Genomic DNA, 23,650 nt, shown 5'->3' on the forward strand with positions numbered 1-23,650 from the left:
CATAGAAAACCAAATATTTGAAATCAGGGCCAACTCAGAGAATCCAAGAGAGACAATGTGCCATTCAGCAGACCCTTAGTGGGGGAACCCCTCAGGTGCCTCATCCACAAACCTAAGGAGACCCTTGGCAGACGTGGCCAGCTGGTCCAAGTCTTGCCAGCGTGGTTCATTCTGTTTACTTTTCCCTTCACTCTTCTTGCCATTTTCCTTCCTTTTTACAGTGTCGTGTAAAGATGGTCATGAAGAATACATTGGAGATTCAAAATGCAGTGCCTCCAGTTTGGAGAACAATACCAGTTAAGTATTTTCCATCTCTTTGAAGAAAACGATAATAAAATATTTCTTTGTAAATAGTAGCTGACGTAAGGTTAATTTCCAAAAGTGAAGACAACTCATATCCCCACTTTCCCACTTCATCATTCTGACCCTAACCACCCAGAGCTGGGGCTCCACAAGTTAGGACTCTCTCCTTCCAGTCCCTGCCAAATAGGCAAACACCAGCCTCTCCATTGGCTCTCACTGCTAAAATGGCTCACAGAACTTATGGAAAGTATTACCTGAATTTACAGGTACCTGTTTATTGTAACCGGAAAGGGTACAAGTGTAGAGATGCATCAGTTAAGAACCGGGAGAGGTCCCGGCACCACGGCACCACGAGGCTTCCATTGTCCCCAGAGGTGGCCACACCTCATCCCATGCATTGATGTTCTCGCCAACACATGAGGTCCCCAAAAGACAGCGCTCCAAGGCCCCAGCTCCCCTAGTCCTTGGGACCTCAATGAATATGAATGACTTGGGCCTTAATGCACAGTTATGATCTATCCATTCAGTGAATATGCACGATAACATTAGGCTCCCCTCCATTCCTGAAGTTAGTTCTCCAGGTATGGGGCCTGTGTAGCCGCTACTTGCCTGGCTATTTTAGAGAGAGGAAGAGCATCAAAATTGCTCAAGCTGTTTTTAGAACCCCACGCGTCTGTCATTTTGTCCTACTGTGGCAGCTTGCGTATTGCTGTGATGCTGGAAGCTATGCCATCCATATCTCAAATACCAGCAGGGTCACCCATGATGGCCAGGTTTCAGCTGAGTTTCCAGACTAAGATAGACTAGGAAGAAGGACCTGGCGGCATACTTCTGAAAAAATTAGCCAGTGAAACCTTATGAATAGCAGCGAAACATTGATCTAGTGCCAGAAGATGAGACCCTCAGGTTGGAAAACACTCAAAAGATGACTGGGGAAGAGCTGCCTCCTCAAAGTAGAGTCGACCTTAATGACGTGGATGGAGTCAAGCTTTTGGAACCTTCATTTGCTGATGTGGCACGACTCAAAATGAGATGAAGCAGCTGCAAACCTCCATTAATAACAGGAACATGGAGTGTACAATGTATGAATCCAGGAAAATTGGAAGTCATCAAAAATGAAATGGAATGCATAAACATTGATATTCTAGCATTAGTGAGCTGAAATGGACTGGTATTGGCCATTTTGAGTCGGACAATCATATGGTCTACTATACCAGGAATGGCAAATTGAAGAGGAATGACATCTCTTGGAAGAAGTACAGTCAGAATGCTCCTTAGAAGCAAGGATAGTGAGACTTTGTCTCACACTCTTTGAACATGTTATACAAGAGACCAGCCCCGGGAGAAGGACATCATCCTTGGTAAAGTAGATAGTCAGCAAAAAAGAGGAAGACCCTCAATGAGATGGACTGGCAGAGTGGCTGCAACAATGGGCTCAAGCATAGTAACAATTTTGAGAATGGCGCAGGACCAGGCAGTGTTTCGTTCTGTGGTACACAGGGTTGCTATGAGTCAGACCGACTCAATGGCATCTAACAAACGACAATAATTTTCAGAAACCAGAGTCAAAGGGTCAAAATAAGTTCTTTGTCCCACAATTTCATACATACAAAAAGGGAGAAACAATAATATAATGACCATCCATGTAGCCATGCCTAAGCATATGGAATGATTCAGCCTTTTCAGGACCACAAGCCCGCTACAGAATGTGAGCTGTGGAGGCAGGAGCCAAAGCTTCCAGGCTCCCCTCTGCCCCTCACTAGGGTGACCTTGCGCAACTCACTTCTGTGGGCCTCAGCTTCCTTATCTCTGAAATGGGGATAATGCTAGGACCTACCTCAAGGAAAAAGTGAAGACACCTATGAACCAATACATAAATTTTGCTGCCGGTGCCTTTTCTTTTGGCAAAGTTGTTCACTAAGTTTCTTGATAAATTTAAGAAGTCTTCTCCATCTTTTTTCCTCTTTCAACAATTGCATTCTTTACTCAGGAAATTTTCACCACAAGTCCGTGGTGGGTCGATAGAGGTCTCAGTGAAAAGTGAGCAAAGGCACAACTGGCTATTTCTCAATGTTTGTTAGCAAGCAAATGCAAGGAGACACACTTTCTACTATTCCAGGAGGGAATGAGGGTTAGTTCATGAGTGAGTGTGAGTCTGTTACAGTGGGAATATTAATTTATTTGCTTACAAGCTTGTCCCCATTGCTGGGGAAAAAAGATGAGCATAAGTTTTGTGTCTTGTATGCTGCCCCTGACATTTTTATCATGTTACTTTTTTTCCTGTTACAGTAATTTTTAGTCATTTTTCTCCTGTTACAGTAATATCCAAATACCCTGACATTCCTTCAGAGGTTCTAGAAGTCTCTATTTTCTCCTCACTGCCAAGAAAAAAGGGCAAAGAGATTTTATATCCTAAATCACGCTGGTGCTTCCATCAAGAACAGCTTCAGAATAAAGGTGTGTCAGGTAGCAATTGCTGTGCAACAAACCCTCTGAACTCAATGGCTAAAACAATAACCACTTGCTTTTGCAGTGTGATGGGTCGCTTTTACATGACCTTTCTTGCCATGGTTTTGTAACTTCCACCAAATGATGGGGGGGGCTATACAAATAAGGCGCTTGTAGCCCACCAAAGGGATTGGATAGCTTGCTAATAATGCAAATAAGGTGCAAGGCACCCTTTGTGGGGGTGGGACTATTCAATAAGGTATATGGAACGCTAATGAGGGAATTGGTCAGTTTTGCCATTCTGTTATGTTCAAAGGGAGACACGGAGAGAAAGAGAGGTGCTGTAACATGGAAGACAGCAAGAGACTGTGATGCAAGACAGCAGGAATCAGGAGGCTGGTGTAAGATGGCTGCTGTGGGGCTTGCTGACCCGTGGAGCTAAGAAGGGTAACATTTGCCCAAGAAGGTCCCCAGCAGAGCCTGGTGGCAGCAAGACCCCAACAGAGCCCAGTAGCAGAGGGCAAGAAGAAGCTGTTCTGAGAACTGCATCCTGAGTCCTGTTCCTGTTATTTCCAAGTTGATTCTGACCTCAAGTAGTAGCCTATATAAACCATTTAACTGTAAGTATGGTTCATGAGTTCTGTGAGACGTTGCAGGGAATTATGGAACCCAAAGACAGAAGAGAGAGTACTGAGGGGAGGGGGAGTAGTTGATGTTAGAGATGATGGAGCGGTACAGCCGTTTGTAAAAATTGGACATTGTGACATCTTTAACCTCTGTCTCATAGAAATCAGCTTTGTGCTGATCCTTATAAAAGAAATTATTCGTATACTATTGCCCACGAGAAAGGGCACTAGCTGTTCAGCGGTAGAGTTCCCACCTTCATGTGGGGTACCCAGTTCGACTCCCAGTCAATGCACCTCATGTGCAGCCCCCACCAGTCTGCCAGTGGAGGCTCGTGCGTTGCTATGGTGCTGAACAGGTTTCAGCAGAGTTTCCAGACTAAGATGGGTTAGGAAGAAAGGCCTAGCAACCTACTTCTGCAAATCAGTCTATGAAAACCCATGGATCATTACGGTCAATCTGCAATATATAATGAGATGGCAAAGGACCAGGCAACATTTTGTTCCATTGTGTATGGGGTCACCATGAATCAGGGGCCAACTGGACCACAGCTAACAACAGTTGCTCAGGACACTACTGGTCACCTGGGCAATTCTTGTGGTCCCAGCTGGGCTTACTTGTGTGTCTGAGGTCTGCTGTGAGCCCGGAAGGCAGCTCTGTTCACCTGCTCTGGGCTGTCTCCCATGTTTGGGGGGCAGATGACTGTAAGCTGGTCTAGGATGTGAGCTGGGACAACTGGGCTAGACCAGGCTTGCTTTCATGGGTGACAGAAGAAGCACACAAGGCCCCATTCAGGTTTGGGCTTAGAGTTGGCAGGCATATCACCACTTCTGCCACTTTCTCTTGGCCAAAGCAAGTCACAAGGCCAACTCATGTTTAAGTAGTGGAGAAATAGACTCTATCACTTAATGGGAGGAGCTGCAAAGTCACATTGGAAAACAACATGGGTACAATGAACCAACTACAAATGGGAAACATTCCAGAATGGTCAGCCTATCTCATCTGCCACTACCCACAGCTGTAGCCTATGGTCTTCAAACTGGCAATCTCAGCCTTGCTCCACGGAGGGAGGGAGGGAGAAAGAGAGAAGGGAAAAACTGGGATCTTAGCAACCCTTGAGTTCTCTCCCTGTCTTACCTAACATCCAAGAGGCTGGGAAGAATTTGCTCTGGTACTGCATGTTCCAGACATACAAATCAGAGCTGCTAATACTCAATAAATCTCTGAGACAATTCTGAAAGTTGGCTTAATAAGGCATTGCCTGTGTATAAACTAGCAACTAATTGTTACATATTTTTACCCAATTCTCTGAGCCTTGAGATAAACACTTAAGTCGTGTTCCAGTGGCATCACTGCCTGGACTATCGTTGAATCCAGAGCTTTTTCAAGGACTACACATTAAAGGGGTGCTCCTTGTGTGAATTGGGGGGCCTGAACATTGCGGAGTTTCCATTCTCCAGTTACCCGAGCCTCCTCCACCCTAGCCTCCCTCCACCAGCAGTTGGCTTGCCCCTGGCTGGGCACTCAACCACCTATCTTGTCTCCCCAGTGTCGATCATTTGTCTGGATGCTTAGGGGGCAGAGCACAGCCTTGGGAGTCAGATTTGGCTCTAAATCTGCGCTCTACCACTTCCTTGGTTGTTTTGAGACATTTTAAAACGGTCTCTGGGCCTCAGATTTCTCATCGGCAAAACAGACATCAGAAGACCGATACTGCTGTTGAAATTCACTCAGAGTAAAAACCAAGGTACATACAAAGATCTTGAAGGCTACGTGATCTGGCCCCTGTTCCGTCTCTGAACTCACCCTTGCTCATTTTCCTTTAGCTACACTGGCCTCATTGCTCTTCCAGACATGTAGCTTGCCAGGGCCTTTGCACAGGCTGCTCCCACAGCCGAGAATGCTCTTCCCCCAGACACCCACATGGCTCTCTCCCTCACCTCCTTTAGGTCTTTGCTCAAATTCACCTTCTCCGTGAAGCATTTTTCCTGTCTGTCAAGACTGTCTAAAGAACTGCAGCCCCCACTCTGCTTCCCTGATTTTTCTCCTCATTAATTAGCACCTTCTAACGTACTCGACGGCACTGGGTTTTTTGGGAACGCACTACATAGTTCATCAAATTCAGGTGTCGTTGATAGTGAGATGAGCTGTTAGGTTATGCACCACAAAGAATAAAACACTGCCAATTAAACTACAGAGCAATGTTAAGATACCGTTGAATTAGGACAGACCCTGATTTAAGAAATGTGGAAAAAAAAAATTGTCATCGTAGAATCGCTGACACATAGCATGTTTTAATTATTTATATTGTTTATCGTCTGTCTCCCCACCAGAATGTCAGCTCCTTAAGGGCAGGGATCTTTCTCTGTTTTTTGCTCTCTGGTGGGTCCTCAGAGCCTCAAACAGTGCCGGGCACACAGTAGGTGCTCTTAAAAGTTGTCGAACATTGATTGATTACTCTTCATCCTCAAGAAAGTACAAGACTTGGAGTTGCCTTAATACTACCCCGGTGAGCTGCACGAATGTCTGACATGACATGGAGCATGTCAAGAAAAGAATCTGGTGGGAAACAAACCCTCAGGACAGTGGTCCGTGGCAGTGGGGACCCTCTTTGCCCCACCACAGTAGCTGGCACATTGTAAATACTCAATAAATAGTTATTCATTTAGTGAGTGATTAAATAGTCAGAGATGTCTTGGATCCAGAACCGAAGACTGGTATGGAGCCAGTGAATGGGAAGCACATGGGTCCTTAATACAATGTAGATGGTGCCCCCAGGGGTGTCGACACATGACTCATGTGGACAAACAGCGATCCTGGCCTCATGCCTCCATTCCTTAGGACCCATACCCAGCATGAGAGAGGAGGGGTGTGGACAAGGTGGCTTGGAGTGAACATGGTGGTTTGCAGGGCCTTTGTCATGGGTGAGGGAGTGTCAACCGGGCCCATCCTTACACACGTTCACACAGGGCCTCACACATTCAGACTTCTGGCAAGCCAGAGGAGTCACAATTTATGTGAGTTTGAGGCGGTGCTATGTAAAAATATTAATGAAGTCTCATTTTAAATGCAAAACTGGAAATAATGTAAATCCCTTCTTCACCACACGTGAGTTGTCAAGTATTTTCAAAGCTGGCAGGCCAAGGGAATCGTAAATTGTAGTGCACTGTTGCCACGTGGTAGTGCCATGCTGGTCATAAAGAGAAGTCGCCCACCATCCTGCCCATGGTGGTCTTGAATTATGAGTGTTTTGAGTTATGCAAGGCCTTCAGGAACACGTTTCTCACACACTTGTCATTGTGTTTTGGTTTTTTCTTTTTCAGTTGTGTTGTTAAAAGTGCTCATTCATTCATTTGAACCATTTGAAACATACCACTTTGTGACATCCATTTCCTTGTTATTCAGTATATCAAATCAATTGCTGTCAAGTTGACCCCGACTTAAGGCAGCGCCATGGATGTCAGAGTAGAACTGTGATACATAGGGTTTTTCAATGACGCATTTTTCAGAAGTGGATCACCAAGCCCTTCTTCCAAGACACCTCTCGGTAGGCTTGATCCTCCAACCTTTTGGTTAGTAGCCTAGTGCATTAACCATTAGGACTCAGGGTCCCCATTTAGTATGTCGTGGGTCCCAAAACGTGGAAGCGGCCCAGTGCCTCTTGTCTTCTGAGAGGCCCTAGAGGTTTGCTTTCCTGTGGACTTGCCCAGAAGTCCCCTTCTCTGTGGAGCCTTCCCTGATAAACCTCCTCCAGGAGAGTCAGCATCCCACCCACTCATTCCCAGGGACTTCCGAGAGTCCATTTAAGCAGCAAATACTCACCAGCACCCACTCTGGGCAAAGTCTTGCTGGGCACTGGACATGGAGATGTACCAGACAGGGCTCCCTAGGACCCAGAGGTTGTGAGAGCCCACAGGAGGCATGGAATTGGGGTAGAAGTACGGGAGGCTTCCTGGAGAAGGTGATGCTTGACCTGGTCTTGATGCCCATTAGGGTGAGACTGTAGCCATTGCAATGGAATCTACTGATTGGCTAGGCCTGGGTCACATTTTCATCCTTAGAGCTAGATGTGGGGTCCCCCCCACCCAGATCATGTAGTTTGAGAGTGAGGACATGGAGGATCCCCACAATAAATTGCTATTACCAGAAGGAAGGTGCAGGACACACAGAAACCTCAGGTGTCCACTAGATCCCTGGGCCTGGCTTCCAGGGGCCTGTCCCTAGTCTTGTGTCCCAGTAAGACACTCCCTGTCTGTTCTCATTCCAAGACAACGGGATAGATCAATGGCCGGGAACATCCCTCATTTGAGGACAGTCAGCGAGAGTGAAGAGTTGGCCCTTCCAATGGACTAGGAGGAGAGCAAACAGAAGTCAGCATAAAATTCTTGTTGTCCAGAATTGGCTGAGAGGAATAACCAGGCTTCCATGTTGATTCTCTTATGAGAAGAGAATTCTTTCCTATACCCTACCTCTGAGTCTCACACTAGTGAGTCTCCCTATAGCTTGTAAGAGTTGGGGTTTGACTTGCTTTGTTGTTTCCTCCAGATTGCCATGAAGACAGTTTTTCCTGGAAGCAGCAGGAAGCAGCATCCTGTTTGAAAAGCATATATGGCAACCATGCCTTTTTCATCAGCGGTGGTGGACTGACTCATTCCCCCTGACACCATGAGGCTTAGCAGTGCAGCTCTGATTTGGGGATGTGAGCCGATGAGTTTGTGTACACACTCACAAAACACACACAGACACACGGCTCCAAAAATACTACCTCAAGCATTCTCGATGCCAACTGCACAAACGCCTCGTGCCTGTGGGGGTATGTGCCCCCATGCCGCGGGACTGCCAGCAGCAGCCATCCTCCAAAGCTGGTTGATTCTTAGACAGTCAGGTGTGACTATCATGTTGGCATTTACAGTGCGTCTTCTCCACATTCGTCTCACCCACACAGAACCCCGCACCTGCAGGAGAAGACTGTGTGTGTATGCAGCAGATGTTGTGTACCCTGGGGAGGCTTAAATATGTACTCGCTGTTACTCAAACACAGGACCTAATCGTGGAGGAAGCGGGGGATGTGGTTCTGGCTTGATGAGTAGCCTGATAAATCCAGAGAACTTGGATTAAAAAAAAAAAAAAAAAAAAAGGCTAGCCTGACTTTATTTTTTAAAACAAACTCAGGAATTTGTTAGAATTTATTTTGTAGAATCCAGGGGAACTTGAATCCAAGCCCCAATTCTACCATAACCTAGCTGGCTGACCTTGGACTGGTCACTTAGCCTCTCTGAGCCCCCTTAGTTGTAAAATGGGGATCTCAGAGGGATCTGCTTCTCAGGGCTGTGATCAGGGCACATTAGGTAAGTGACTCATAAGCTGGAATAAGTGTTGGATATTATCGTCATTATTTGAGCATCTAAGTCAAGGACAGCTTTGTCTTATTTTTTGTAGTTTTTGGGTTTGTGTGTGTGTGGTGAAAATATATACAACAAAACATGCAACTTTGTCTTGATACTAGAAATATTAGGAACCTTTCTTAGTTGCCCTGGATCTCAGCTTCCTGCCTCCTGCCCCAACTCTGACATTCCCGAGCATCCCAGGAATGGTCCACAGCCTGTCTACCCTGCAGATTCAGCCCCTTCCCAGTTCCCAGGGATCTCTGGGTTGGAGGAGAAAATGTACTATGCTGTTCAGGCTTCTTCGTTTGCAAGTGACAGAAAATGGGAACTGATTTGTTTGTGTAATTAGAAACTCCACGGGTATATCTGACTTCCAGAGAGGTTAGAGACAGGGGCTCAATCAGCTCATCTGTACTTGATCTCTCTCTCTGTCTTTCTTCTCTACTTTCTCTATGTCAGCTGCATCCTCAGAGAGGCTTTCCCTCATATTCACAAGATGGCTGCCAGCAGCATTAGGTTCATAACACGTTGACTCTGTCCCAGCATCCTCAGCAAGAACCTTGAAACTTTGAGACTTACTCTGACTGAATGGACTGAGGGGACCAAGAACCAGTCATGCTAGTCTGATAAATGCCACCCTGACCCTTGGCTCAGACCTGAGTCATGTGCTAACCCTAGGTGAGGAGCCTTACCTGGAACAAGTATGTGGGAGGTGACTGCCAAACAAATATCAGGGTTCTTGCTATGGAAGGATGGAAGGGTGCTGGTGAGACAAACCACACCTGTCTACCCCAAGTTTCAAACAACCTCATATTGGGGTTCAGGGAACTTTGCAGTGAGCCTTCTCCTTTGTACCTTGGCCTGGAACTTGCCATCCCTGCTCTATATTAGACCCCCTCCCCCCACCTCAGGGTTCTCTATCATCACACCCTTTTGTTTTCTTCACAGCAATGATCGTGATTTACAATTATATAATGTGTTTGTTTCACCACTCGTCTGTCAGTTTTTCACACTGTGGTGGCTTGCTTGTTGCTGTGATGCTGGAAGCTATGCCACCAGTATTTCACACATCAGGAGGGTCACCCATGGGGGACAGGTTTCAGCAGAGCTTCCAGACTAAGAAAGACTAGGAAGAAGGACCTGGAGATCTACTTCTTTTAAAAAAATGGCCAGTGAAAACCTTATGAATAGCAGCAGAACATTGTCTGATATACTGCCAGAAGACGAGCCCCTCAGGTTGGAAGGCACTCAAAATATGCCTGAAGAAGAGCTGCCTCCTTAAAGTAGAGTCGACCTTAATGATGTCAATGGAGTCAAGCTTTTCGGACCCTCATTTGCTGATGTGGCACAACTCAAAATGAAAAGAAACAGCTGCAAACATCCATTAGTAATGGGAACATGGAATGTACAAAGTATGAAACTAGGAAAATTAGAAGTCATCAAAAATGAAAAGGAACGCATAAAGATCAACATCCTAGGCATTTGTGAGCTGAAATGGACTGGTATTAGCCATTTTGAATCAGACAATCATATGGTCTACTATGCTAGGAACGATAAATTGAAGAGGGATGGCGTCACGTTCATTGTCAAAAGGAACATTTCAAGATCTATTCTGAAGGACAACACTGTCAGTGATAAGAAAATATCTACCCACTTACAAGGAAGATCAGTTAATAAAACTATTATCCAAGTTTATGCGCCAACCGCTAATACCAAAGATGAAGAAATTGAAGGTTTTTACCAACTTCTGCGATGAAGTTGATCAAATATGCAACCAAGATGCATTGATGAATACTGGTGATTGGAATGTGAAAGTTGGAAACAAAGAAGAAGGATTAGTAGTTGGAAATTAATGGCCTTGGTGATAGAAATGATGCCAGCGATCCCATGATAGAATTTTGCAAGACCAACAACTTATTCATTGTAAATACCTTTTTTCAACAACATAAACAGCAATTATACATGTGGACCTCACTGGATGGAATATGCTTCTTTGGAAAGAGATGATGGAGAAGCTCAATATTACCAGTCAGGACAAAGCCAGGGGACTGCTGCAGAACAGACCATCGATAGCTCATATGCAATTTCAAGTTGAAGCTGAAGAAAATTAAAACAAGTCTGTGAGAGCCAAAGTATAACCTTGAGTATATCCCACCTCAATTTAGAGACCATCTCAAGAATAGAGTTGACACATTGAACACCAATGACCAAAGATCAGATGAGTTGTGGCATGACATGAAAGACATCATATATGAAGAAAGCAAAAGGCCATTAAAAAGACCGGAAAGAAAGAAAAGACCAAAATTAATGTCAGAAGAGACTCTGAACTTGCTCTTAAATGTAGAGTAGCTAAAGCAATGAAGTAAATGAACTGAACAGAAGATTTCAAAGGGTGGCTCGAGAAGAAAAAGTAAAGTATTACAATGAAATGTGCAAAGACCTGGAGTTAGAAAACCAAAAGGGAAGAACATGCTTGGCATTTCTCAAGCTGAATGAATTGAAGAAAAAATTCAAGCCTCAAATTGCAATATTGAAGCTTCTATCATGGGAAACCCTGGTGGTGTAGTGGTTAAAAGCCATGGCTGCTAACTAAAAGGTTGGCAGTTCGAATCTACTAGGCGCTCCTTGGAAACTCTGTGTGGCAGTTCTACTCCGTCCTATGGGGTTACTATGAGTCGGAATCGACTTGATGGCAACGAGTTTGGTTTGGTCTTTTTTATGGGTAAAATATTGAATGACGCAGAAAGCATCAAAAGAAGATGGAAGGAACATACAGAGTCACTGTACCAAAAACAATTTGTTGACATTCAATTATTTCAGGAGGTAGCATACGATCAAGAACTGATGGTACTGAAGAAAGAAGTCCCAGCTGCACTGAGGGCATTGGCAAAAAACAAGGCTCCAGGAATTGACGGAATACCGATTGAGATGTTTCAACAAATAATGCAGCACTGGAGGTGCTCATTTGTCTATGGCAAGAAATTTGGAAGACAACTACCTGGCCAATCAACTGAAAGAGATCCATATTTGTACGCATTCCAAAGAAAGGTGACCCAACAGAATGTAGAAATTATTGAACAATATCGTTAATATTACACACAAGTAAAAGTTTGCTGAAGATAATCTCAAAAATGGTTGCAGCAGTACAATAACAGGGAACTGCCAGAAATTCAAGCCAGATTCAGAAGAGCATGTGGAACGAGGGATACCATTGCTGATGTCAGATGGATCCTGGCTGAAAGCAGAGAATATCAGAAAGATGTTTGCCTGTGTTTTATTGACTATGCAAAGGCATTCGACTGTGTGGATCGTAACAAATTACGGATAACATTGTGAAGAATGGGAATTTCAGAACACCTAATTGTGCTCATGAGGAACCTGTACATAAACCAAGAGGCAGTCATTGGAACAGAACAAGGGGATACTGCGTGGTTTAAAATCAGGAAAGGTGTGCATCGGGGCTGTATCCTTTCACCATATTTATTCAATCTGTATGCTGAGCAAGTAATTCAAGAAGCTGGACTACAGGAAGAACATGGTGTCAGGACTGGAGGAAGACTCATTGACAACCTGCTTTATGTAGATAATACAATCTTGCTTGCTGAATTTGAAGAGGACTTGAAGCACTTACTGATGAAGATCAAAGACTGCTGCCTTCAGTATGGATTGCATGTCAACTTAAAGAAAACAAAAATCCTCGTAACTGGATCAAAAAACAATAACATGATCCAAAACCAAAATCCCATTGCCCTTGAGTCAACTGCAATTTATAGCAGCACTACAGAACTGCATCATGGGGTTTCCAAGGCTGTAATCTTCGTGGAAGCCAACTGCCAAATCTTTCTCCCCGGAAGTGCTTGTTGATGTCTAACCTTTTGGTTAGTAGCCAAGCACTTAACCACTGCACCATCAGGGCTCCTTAATAACATGACAAATTGAGAAAATATTGAAATTGTCAAGGATTTCATTTTACTTGGATCCACAATCAACACCCAAGGAAGCAGCAGTCAAACCAAGAGATGCGTTGCACGGGGCAAATCTGCTGCAAAGGACCTCTTTAAAGTGTTGAAAAGCAAAGATGTCACCTTGAAGACTAAGGTGCACCTGACTCAAGCCATGGTATTTTCACTTGCCTCCTATGTATGTGACAGGTGAACAAGGAGCAGGGTTTCATTCTGCTGTACGTAGGGTTGCTATGAGTTGGAACTGACTTGGTGGCACCTAACGACAACAACAATGTGTTTACTTTGGGTGGGCAGCGGGGGACATCTGTTTTTCCCCTGGAATTTGAGGTCCATGAGGACAGGCACCATGGTGATTTGATTTCTTTATCTCCAGCGCCTAGCACAGTAGCTGGCTCGTATGTGACCATAAGCAGTTGCCAGCGAGTCACTTCTGACTCATGGCAAACCCAGATGCGTCAGAGTAGAACTCTGCTCCTTAGGGTTTTCAATGGCTGATCATTTGCAAAAGGATCACCAAGCCTTTCTTCTGAGCTGTTTCTGCGTGGGCTTTAACCTCCAACCTTTTGGTGAGCAGCCAAGTGTGTTAACTCTTTGTACCACCCAGGGACCCTGGTGTATGTGTAAGGGGTCAAAAATATTTGTCAAATGAATGAATGATTTGTAGAAAGGGCAGAGTCTTTGGAGTGTGGCACACTTGGGTTTGAATTCTGGTCCCACCATCAGCCCATGTCACTTCACTCTCCAAGCCTCCATTTCCCTATCTGTAAAATGGGTATAATAATCCTACCTTACAGGTTGCTATGGGGATTAAATGGGATAGCATATGAAATGCACCTAGCACCATACCCTGTACAGAAGGGGCATGAGAAGGTGTGTGTTGACTATAGAGTGCATGAATGAATGCATAGGGTCCAGTTCCTGAGGGGTGGCCCTGGGGGAGGAGGGAGGCAGAGTTGGGCTGCGAGAGAGGAGGGTCTCTGGATGAAACGCAATGGGAGGATGGAGAACACGGGTGCTCACGAGCAGAGCCACTTTACTCAGGTAGTACAGCTTCTGCTTCCCTCTCCTGACCATCCTCTTTCACCCAAACAGGACCCTGAAAACCAGCCAGCCTCATTCCACCTTTAAGACCGTGACTGGTTTCCCTACTGCCAAAGCCACTGATCCCCAGGCACGGCCTGGCTGCCTCCTTGCTCTCTGCAGCCTGCCTCTCCCGGCAGGATCTGGGAGCGAGGCAGCCATCGGCCCTGCCCCCACCGGCGCCTCCCAGTTCTGTCTCCAACTGTGTCCATCTAGCCCAGGCAGGAAATGAAAGCGAGCATCAGTTTGTAATAAACAGCTCAGACCCCAGCCCTGCAGAAAGGGATGTGGTTCAGGGGGGGCCTCCTTCTTTCAAGCGTGATCTACCATCAGAGAAAGGAATTCAAATTGCTCCTACCTCTAGATATATGAAGGGTGGGGACAGTGAGGAGAATGCAGAAACATGTGAATTCGGGGACTGACAGGTCCAGGAGTCCTGTTTCCTTGGAAAGGCAGGGTGGTGCAGAGCTTAGGAGCTCCCTGAGCCTCAGTTCCCTCATGTGTAAAATGGAGATGGCACTATTACCTGCTGGTCAGATGGTCATGAAAATTAAATGAGTTTAAATATGTAAAGTGGTCAGCATGGTACCTGGCATGTCACGAGAGCCATCTAAGGGCTCCCAGCCACGGGCCATAAGAAGACATTCTGTTCGGTCTCCTAGGCCTGTGCATACACATAGGCCTATAGAGACCTGTTGTTAGTAACTTTTCTGGGTATCAGTGGGAAGTGTGCAAATAGGAAATTGTTCTGGCAAAAATCGTCTCAGTCAGGGGGATCTTGTGAAACCTAAGTCAGGTCAGGTCCTGTCCCTGCTCGACACCCTCCCATGGCTCCAATCTAGCTCAAGGTAAATGTCAAAGTCCTCACAAGTGGCCCATGAAGGACCAGGAGAGGTGGCCTCCCCTTTACCTCCTGCTCTCACCTCCTCCTGGACCCCTCCCTGCTGTTATTGCGCCATTCTGGCTGGTGAACTTGCTGCCCTCTGACAATGCTCTACTTCAGGTAGTTCCAGGCTTCCCCTCACCTCCTGCAAGTCTGACACTTGTCCTCAGGATTTAACCATTTAACACTGCAACCCTTCTCCTCTCCCCACCCTCCTCCCCGCCCCCCTGATCTGAGTCTTCTCCAATCTCACCTCTCTCCTAAGTCTGGTCTGAACCCCTTCCCTACCCAGGCCCTCCCATCACCCTTTTCTCCCAGTGCACTTGGGTTCCACTGACCCCTCCCCAGTCACCACCTCACCCTCATTGCTTCTGCCCAGGCCCCACCGCGGCTCAAGCCAGAGTTTGTTTCTTTCCTCCTGCTGCTGGGGGGCTGTTGCAGCAACCACAGACTAGCCTCACTAGCCATGAAGGAGCAAACAGCCCCCCACCCCAAGCAGCCTGACTTGGAGGGGAGTGCATACATGAAACAGTTTTGTTTTGTCCCATCTCAGCCTTCAGCCAGAATCTCTGGTCATCCTTTGTCATTTTTTTTCTCCCTTCCTTCCATCCTTCTTTGTTATTGTGGTAAATATTTATGTAACAAAACATTTGTCACTTCAGCATTCTTCACATGTACAATTCTGTGACATCAGTTATGTTTATCATGTTGTTTAACCCTTACCCTTACCTGTTCCCAAATTTTCCCATCACCCTTAACAGAAGCTCAGTGTCCCCTAAGCAGTGAGTCTTCCTCCTCCCCCTCTCCCTGCCCGTAGTAATCACCCATAAACTTTGGTCTCTGTATACTTGCCTATCCTAAATATTTCATGTACGTGGTATCATACAACATTTGTCCTCAGGTCCTTGCCTCCCATCCAGCACTGTGGACTCTGGCTCAAGAGCCTTAGAATGATCCTTTCAGAGATGGGGTGTTGGAGCCAAAAAAACCCAAGAGGACAAGTGCCTTTGGCTTCCCCGGTCTCCGTGGTTTCACTGCTTTTCCCTACCTCTTGGGCTCAAATTCAAGACCCTCTGAGGGACACCCCTCCCTACCCCAGCTTTGTCCAGGTCCCTGACTTGGCCTCTGTCATCAGTCTTTGGAGCCCCTCACTTCCAGAGTTTGGCCCATGACATTGATGGCTCCCACTCTGACCCCCAGCTGTCTCCGTTCAAATGCTAGGGCTGGGGTGGGCTAGATGTGGTAAGGCATCTTCTCCTGCCTCTTACCAAGCTGTTGGGTTGAGGGGAGTGGCAACACTTTGTCCACGTGTTGGCAGTTACCTCCAGCTGGTAGAGTTCTTAGCACCTTTTGTTTTTCAGCTGAGGCCTCAAGTGCCAATTCCCGGGCTGCAGGAAAAGTCCCACTCGCTGCCCTGTTACTCCAGACATGCAAGCTCGGCTGGGATCTCCAGGCCACCAAACGGTCCTTTTCTAGTTCCAGCCGTGCTCTGTCAGGCCTCCTGGCATTTACCCGTCTGCCTGCAATGTCCTAGTAACAGGTCCTTCCTGCAGAAATATTCTGGGGGCAGCTCCTAAGATAATAAAAATCCCCTCCCTCCCCAGCAGAGCTGAATGGACGAATGGATCAGTGAATGAATGCAAAGCTAATATAGTCTCAGATACAATGAGGAAGGACAGTGTGAGAGTCCTGTCCTGGAGCCGGGCTACGTGGGTTCAAATCCTGGGGCCAAGAGTAGCTGTGTGACCCTGGATAAGTTACTTACCTTCTCTGTGTCTCAGTTTCCTCATCTATAAAATGATGATAATAATAGCACCTAGCCGTGAGGCTGTTGTGGTGATTCAAGGAGATAATGCCAATAATGGATTTCATGCCTGACACTCAAAAAAAGTTAGCTTCTTTGTCATCCAGGGCAAGAGTCTCACTATTTTTATACCTCATCCTGTGCCCTCGCTTAGAACCTAATTTTCTCAGGTCCAACCTAATCTTTTTCCACACATTAGACTCAGCTAATTCATCCACTGCTGAGTAATTTATTATTAGAGACAGTGGAGCTGGAGATGGAGCAAAGGTTAAGCCACTGTGGGCTGGACACATGAGGAAGAGGCACGGGTTTAGTCTGAGGAAACAGGATGTGTGGAAAATTCATTCACGTGCTGCCAACCGGAGGCCTGGAAGAAATTAAAGCCCTTGACTTAACACCGATTAAAACATTATAATATCAGCACATTGTACAGGCTGCAATCATGTTGCTATGAGCTATCATGTTGGGAAAATGACTGCAGGCCTCCCTTTCAAAAACGAGAGCAAGGCTTGGTGGCTGTGGTCACAAGGGAAATAATTAGTCTGTTTAGGAGGGTCTCCCCTCCCCTCCCTTTATCTTCAAAGACACCTAGGAGATTTGACAGACAATTAAAACCCAATAAGAGAAGGAAGGAGATAATCCATCTCCCACCCAGCCCCACTCCCTTGGGACCCAGCAGGGGTGGGGACACACCAGCACTCAAAACTCTGCAAAATATGCAGTGTCATAGCACAGATGTGTCGTTATGTGTCTGCCTCCTGCTGTGGGAAATGTGGCACTGAGCACAACTTCTGTATACCACGAGCGATGCGCGCACAGCACTTTTCAGCTCACAAACCATTTCCACACTCTTTATCACAAACATCCTGTGCACCCAACTGAGGCTCAGAGAGGTGTGGGACACGCTCGGGGTAACAAAAGGTGCGAAGCTAGGACAAGAGTCCCTGTCTCCTCGGAAGCAATTCTGTGCTGTTTTCACCAAACTAGGGTGGTCCTTGATCTCCCCTTTCTTCTACAGCCAAGCAAGGTCCGTGTGTGAGACTCCGTGGCCTGAGATTCGGTTTAGAAGATGACACCCTAGGAAGAGAGTGTGGCCTGGTAAAGAACATACTGGGCTGTGGTCTCAATTTTTGTTCTTGGTAAAAACCAGTTGCCATTGAGTCAATTTCAATTCATGGCAACCCCATGTGTGTTAGAGTTGAACTGTGCTCCATAGGGTTTTCAACGGCTGAGTTTTCAGAAGTACCGTATTTTTACATAGATAACGTGCACCTTCTACGTTTGTTTGCCAACTGCACCCTCTTTCTGCGAGGTATTTTCATAAGTGCCATTGTGCCAAGTTTTTTTTTTACATGTTGCTGTAAAAAAATTAGCATAGCATGCTTATGAAAATACCTCACGGGGGAGGGCATAGTTGGCAAACAAATGTAGAAGGCGTGGGTTATTTCCATAGAAATACGGTAGATCGCCAGACCTCTCTTCTGAGGTGCCTCTGGGTGAACTTGAACCACCAACCTTCTGCTTAGCAGCTGAGTATATTAACCACTTGGACCACCCAGGGACTCCTTGTTCTTCGTAGAGGAAGACAACTCCAGATAGGCCTAGACACTTGGAAAGTATCAAAGGAAGAAAAAAGTGAGAGGAGAAATAAGATAAGTGGAAAAAAACTGTTCACGGGCCAAGAGGGCACCCACTCAATCCAAGGTTAAGCTGTGTTTCTCCAGACCTTGCTGTGTGCAAGCTGCTGGGGGGAATAAATGGAAGCTCACTGGTTTGTGCCTAGTTATTTAAATCGCTCCTGGAAAGGAATTACAATCAGTTGATGCTACTCCAGTGAGAACTTCTGATAAAGATAAAGGTACAGACCCGGCATAACTAACCTAAGATGGAGACAACAACAAAGGACCCAGAAAGGCATTACGCAGAGAAAGCTAAACTCTCAAGGTCTTCCGGGGCATCCATAAACATCTGAAATTACTTTTTTTTTTTTCCTTCTAGCTGCCCAAGGTCAGAGCACCCTGACTGAACTCATCGCCAGTGGCTGGCCAGGAAAAAAACTCAAAGTTCATGGTTTCCAAGCTGTCTGCAGTTTTTCCTTCTTCCCTCTCCTTTTGTCTTTTATAAAAATCTCCTTCTCGCCTTTCTTAGATGAAATCAATCTATGGGTTCACCTCTTTACCAGTAAATAGTGTGCAAATAATTAACTCAATGTCTTTGAGTTGTTCTTTGACTCTAGGCTCCAAGTGACCTTTGATTTGTCATTTCATATCTTGGGGCTCCTTTTGCTCACCTGTACAATGGGGACAATAGCTCCCACCTCTGGGATTCCTTCAAGGATTAAATGAGATAATCCCTGTAAAGAGTTCAACACATGCCTGACCTATAGTAAGTTATTATTGCTCAGTTAATACCATGGTCTTAGTTTCCTATTGCTACTGTAAAAAAATACCACATGCTTAGCAGCTTAAAAACAATACAAATTTATTCTCCTAAGGTCCTGGAGGTCGGAAGTCTGAAATGAGCCTTACAAGGCTAAAATCAAGCGCCAACAGTGCCGTGTTCCTTCTGGGGCTCCAGTGATAATCCATTTCCTTGTCTTTTTAGCTTCTAGAGGCTGCCTGCATTTCTTGGTTCATAGGCCCATCCTCCCTCTTCAAAGCCAGCAAGTGGCATCTTCTCTCTCACCAACTTTCATTCTCCTGCCTCGTTCTTGTAAGGATTCTTGTGTTTACATTGGGCTCACTGGTAATCCAGGATAATCTATCCAAGATGCTCCATTTAATCACATCTGCAAAGTCCCTGCAGTGTGATGGATTGTCTTTATGTGGCTTTTCTCGCCATGGTCTTATAACTCCTACCCAAGTGATTGGGCGGGACTGTGCAAATAAGGTAATTGTGGCTCACCAAGGGGATTGGTCAGTTCTGCCATCCTGCTAGGCTTAAATCCATAGCAGAAGGAGGATCTCACCACTACCAAGGAAGAACAATCAGGAGTGGAGCACGTCCTTCGGACCCGGGATCTCTGCACTGAGAAGCTCCTGGAACCAGGAGATGGAGAGAGAGAGGGAGAGAGCTGTAACACCAAAGACAGCCAGAAGCGGCGGCAGAGAAACAGCAACGGAACTAGGAGACTGGCAGGAGACGGCGTGGTGGGTTTCCCCGCCTATGGAGCGAGGAAGCTGAGTGCCCTTGGGCAGGAGACTTGCTGGCAGAGTAGGGTACCTCTGGGCACTACGTGGAGCTAGGTTTGCTGGCCACGGAGCTAGAGCTGAGCACCTTCCGGCCATGGCTTACTGGCAGAGTGGGGTGCCTCAGGGCACTTATCAGCAGAGCTAAAAGAGCTTTGTAACACTTGCCTAAGCAGGGCAGAGGCTGAGGGGCCAAAAGAATTTATGTGTGCCATGGGAGGGATGGTTGGATAGTGGAGACAGGAGGCACATTGAACCTCTGCCTCAAGGGAATCAGTGGACTGTTGATCTTGATTCTTCTTCCCCCTCCTGAAGATAGAGGAGGTCAGACACCTCTTCCATACCGTTTTTACAGTCCTATTTGCCATACAAGGTAACATATTCACAGGTTCTGAGGATTAGAATGTGGACATCTTTGGGAGGGCCAAAATCATTCCATCTACCACAATCATTAAATGAATAATTTGTGTGGCCTTTCTCACCATGTTCTCGTGACTCAAACCCAAGTAACCGGGTGGGACTGTGCAAATGAGGTAATTCTGGCCCACCAAGGGGACTGGTCAGTTTTGCCTTAAAAGAGAGCTAATTCCAGAGCAGAAGAGGATCCCAACACCACAAAGGACAAATAGCCAGGAGCTGAGAGCTCATCCTTTAGACCTGGGATCCCTGCTCTGAGAAGCTCCTGGAACCAGGAGACAGAGAGAACAAGACAGAGCTCGAGAAGTAGAAGCAGAGAAACTATAGCAGGAGATGGTATGGTGGGCTTTCCAGTCCACGGAGCAAGAAAGCTGAGTGACTTTGGGCAGAAGGCTTGCTGGCGGAGTGGAATACCTCTGGGCACTTATTGGCAGAACTGAAAGAGCTTTGTAACACTTGGCTGAGCAGGGCAGAGGTTGAGGGCCAGGGAGATGTGCCTGTGAGCATGGCTGGGAAGGGGCTGTCCTGATGGAAGAACTGTATCCTGAGCATTCCTCAACCTGAATCGTAACCTGTTACTTCCCTAATAAACACCATAATCGTGAGTATTGTCTGTGAGCTCTGTGTGGCCATTGCAATGAATTATCGAACCCAGCAAAGAAGTCGAGAGTGCCGTGGGAGGGGTGGTTGGTGTCACAATTGGTAAGGATGGCAGAGAGAAGAGGCATGTCTAACTTCTGCCTCATAGGAATCAGTGGGCTGTTGGTCTTGATTCTCCTTCCTTCTCGTGAAGTTAGAGGAGGTCAGACATTGTCTCCATGCTGTTTTTACATTAAGTAATTCATTGCACTGCAATCATTAATATTTTTATCAAGACTAACCCTTTTAACTCTCATTACAATCTCATGAGGTAGATCCTTGTGGTGAAATGAGTTCCTTTATGTGGCCTTTTGCCTTGATTCTTTGGAAAAACAGCTTAAGAGATTTTGCCCTTAAGCCCTGAGGAGTTACTTTGCCCTTGTCTTCTACCATAGAGGGTTATTTTTGTCCAGTATCTTAGACTGAGTTCTCCAGAGAAGCAGAACCAGTGAAGTGTATATATATATATATCCCATTGATGTTGAGTCAATTCTGACTCATAGCAAACCTATAGGACAGAGTATAACTGCCCCATAGCATTTTCAAGGAGCTCCTGGTGGATTCGAACTGCCAGCGTTTTGGTTAGCAGCCATAGCTCTTAACCACTATGCCACCAGAGTTTCCACAGAGAGAGAGAGAGAGATTTATCTCAAGGAAATGGCTCACAGAGATGTAGAGGCTGGCAAGTCCCAAGTCTGTGGGTCAGACGTCAGGCTGGAGGCTTCTTCTGACTCACATTGCTGCAGGGGCTGACAAATCCAAGAACAGCAGGCAGTACGGCAGAATGCTGGTTCAGGCCCCAAGAAATGGAAGTCAGATGATGATGAGCCAGATGCAGGATCTAGAATGTGTAAAAGCCAGTGAGCCTTGCCAGAACATCTATATATATTGAATGCAGGCCACATCCTCAAGGAAACTCCCCTTAAATTAACTGGCTGATCATATCATGGATGTGATTACCCTATACCACAAAATGGAGGATAACTACATCGTTACATAACTGCCAAAATACACTGTAAAACTATTATCATTACATAACTGCCAAACCACTGAGAATCATGGCCCAGCCGAGTTGTCTCACAACCTTAACCATCACATCCAGGTTGATTGACATTTCCTGGGTAAACTGTAAACAACCTGTGGTTTGATACTTTTTGTCTGGTACTTGGCTGCAGCCTGCCCTGTGATTGGTATTCACCTACCAGAGACTGGTCAATAGACTATACAAATAGAAGTGTCTGTGGCCTACCAAGAGGGCATTGGTCAGTTTGTGCCCCTCCCCACTGGGAGGGGCCTTGCCTTGAAATTGACAAGGAGTTGTGTATATATGCAGCTGGCCTCGCAGAGGTTTTTGGTTTTTTTTATTGTACTTTAGATGAAGGTTTACTGAACAAACTAGCTTCTCATTAAACAGTATACACATTTGTTTTGTTACCAACCCCACGACAGGTCAACACTCCCCCTTCTTGATCTTAGGTTTCCAATCACCAGCTTTCTTGTTCTGACCTGCGTTCTAGTCCTTGCCCCTGGGCTGGTGTGCCCCTTTCATCTTGTTTTGTTTTATGGGCCTGTCTAATTGTTGGCTGAAGGGTGAACCTCATGAGTGACTTCATTACTAAGCTCAATGGGTGTGCAGGGGCCATACTCTCAGGGTTTCTCCAGTCTCTGCCAGGCCAGTAAGTCTGGTCTTTGTGAGTTAGAATTTTGTTCTACATTTTCCTCCAGCTCTGTCCAGGACCCTCTATTGTGATCCCTGTCAGAGCAGTTGGTGGTGGTAGCTGGGCGCCATCTGGTTGTACGGGACTCAGCCTGGTGAAGGCTGTGTCACAGAGGTTTTTGAGACGGAAAGGAGGAAGACAAGTAGCCAGAAGAAGCAGAAGGAAGAAAGAAGAGAGCAAAGAGAAGAAACAGAGAGAGAGAGAGAGAGGAGACAAGGATGAGAGGAGCTGAGAGAAGGGAAGCTTCTTGCACTGAAGAAGGGAAGCTTTGCCTACATGCTTCCTGATCCTGTCCTGAGTTGTACCCTTTTCCTTAATAAACCACTTAACTGTAAATATGGTCTGTGGGTTCTGTGTGGCCATCGCAATGGATTATCAAACCCAGACGAGAAGTAGGGAGTGTTGTGGGAGGGACTCCTGGTGTCAAAATTGGTAAAAAAATGTTGAAGAGTGGAGGTATGTCTGACCTCTACCTCACTGGGATCAGCCTTGGGCTGATCTTGATTTGCATTATCCCCCCTGAAGTTAGACAGGTTCTGATAATGCTGCTACTGCTACTACCACCATTTCACAATACTATTTTATTCCCATTTGGAAAATGAGGCACAGAGAAGTTAGGTAACTCGCACAAGGAAACACAGCCAGTAAGTGGTGAGGCAGCGATTCCAACCCAGGAAGTCCGTTTCTGGAATTCATGTTCTTAGGAGGTGAAAGATGTACAGAATAATTATCTTTTATTATTTATAATAAGATTAATATAATAACCCTTATCTCATATGAATTTTGTGAGAATTAAATACATTTACATGTGAAGCGCCAAACAGCGCCAGGCACACAGCAGGTCCTCAAATGGTATTCAGGGTTTTCCGCTCCTAAAACAAAACAAAAAAACCGTTGCCGCGACCCCACTAACCGCTTTTACACTGCGAAGACGCTTTCCTTCACTCCGCCCTTCCCATGATGGCACCATTGCCGTCCTCCATCCATCTGCCCCATTCAAGATGGCGTCCGTTGCTCAGAATGTCAAATTTCGCCCTTCTCAAGATGGCGCCAATCCTGGCGTCTGTTACCTTCTTCCCTCTTCTAGATGACGTTAGCCATTATCAATCCGGAGCACCCCCGACCTTCTGAACATGGTGCCGAACATAATACGCTCCACACCCTGACCTTTGAAGATGGCGCCAGCGTCGCAAA

General features: G+C 46.1%; 1 long non-coding RNA gene across 1 annotated transcript; it reads right to left on the minus strand.

Moving 5' to 3' along the window:
- Positions 1-11,909: 11,909 nt before the first annotated feature.
- On the minus strand, positions 11,910-23,638 carry LOC135228490 (uncharacterized). The gene is made up of 3 exons (XR_010319042.1): positions 23,370-23,638; positions 21,405-21,579; positions 11,910-19,532 (listed from the first exon to the last, which is right to left on the minus strand). It is a non-coding gene; the product is annotated as an uncharacterized LOC135228490 (long non-coding RNA).
- Between the last annotated feature and the right edge of the window lie 12 nt (positions 23,639-23,650).

This window comes from Loxodonta africana, chromosome 22, assembly GCF_030014295.1.
Source record: "Loxodonta africana isolate mLoxAfr1 chromosome 22, mLoxAfr1.hap2, whole genome shotgun sequence".
NCBI classification, from domain to species: Eukaryota; Metazoa; Chordata; class Mammalia; order Proboscidea; family Elephantidae; genus Loxodonta; species Loxodonta africana.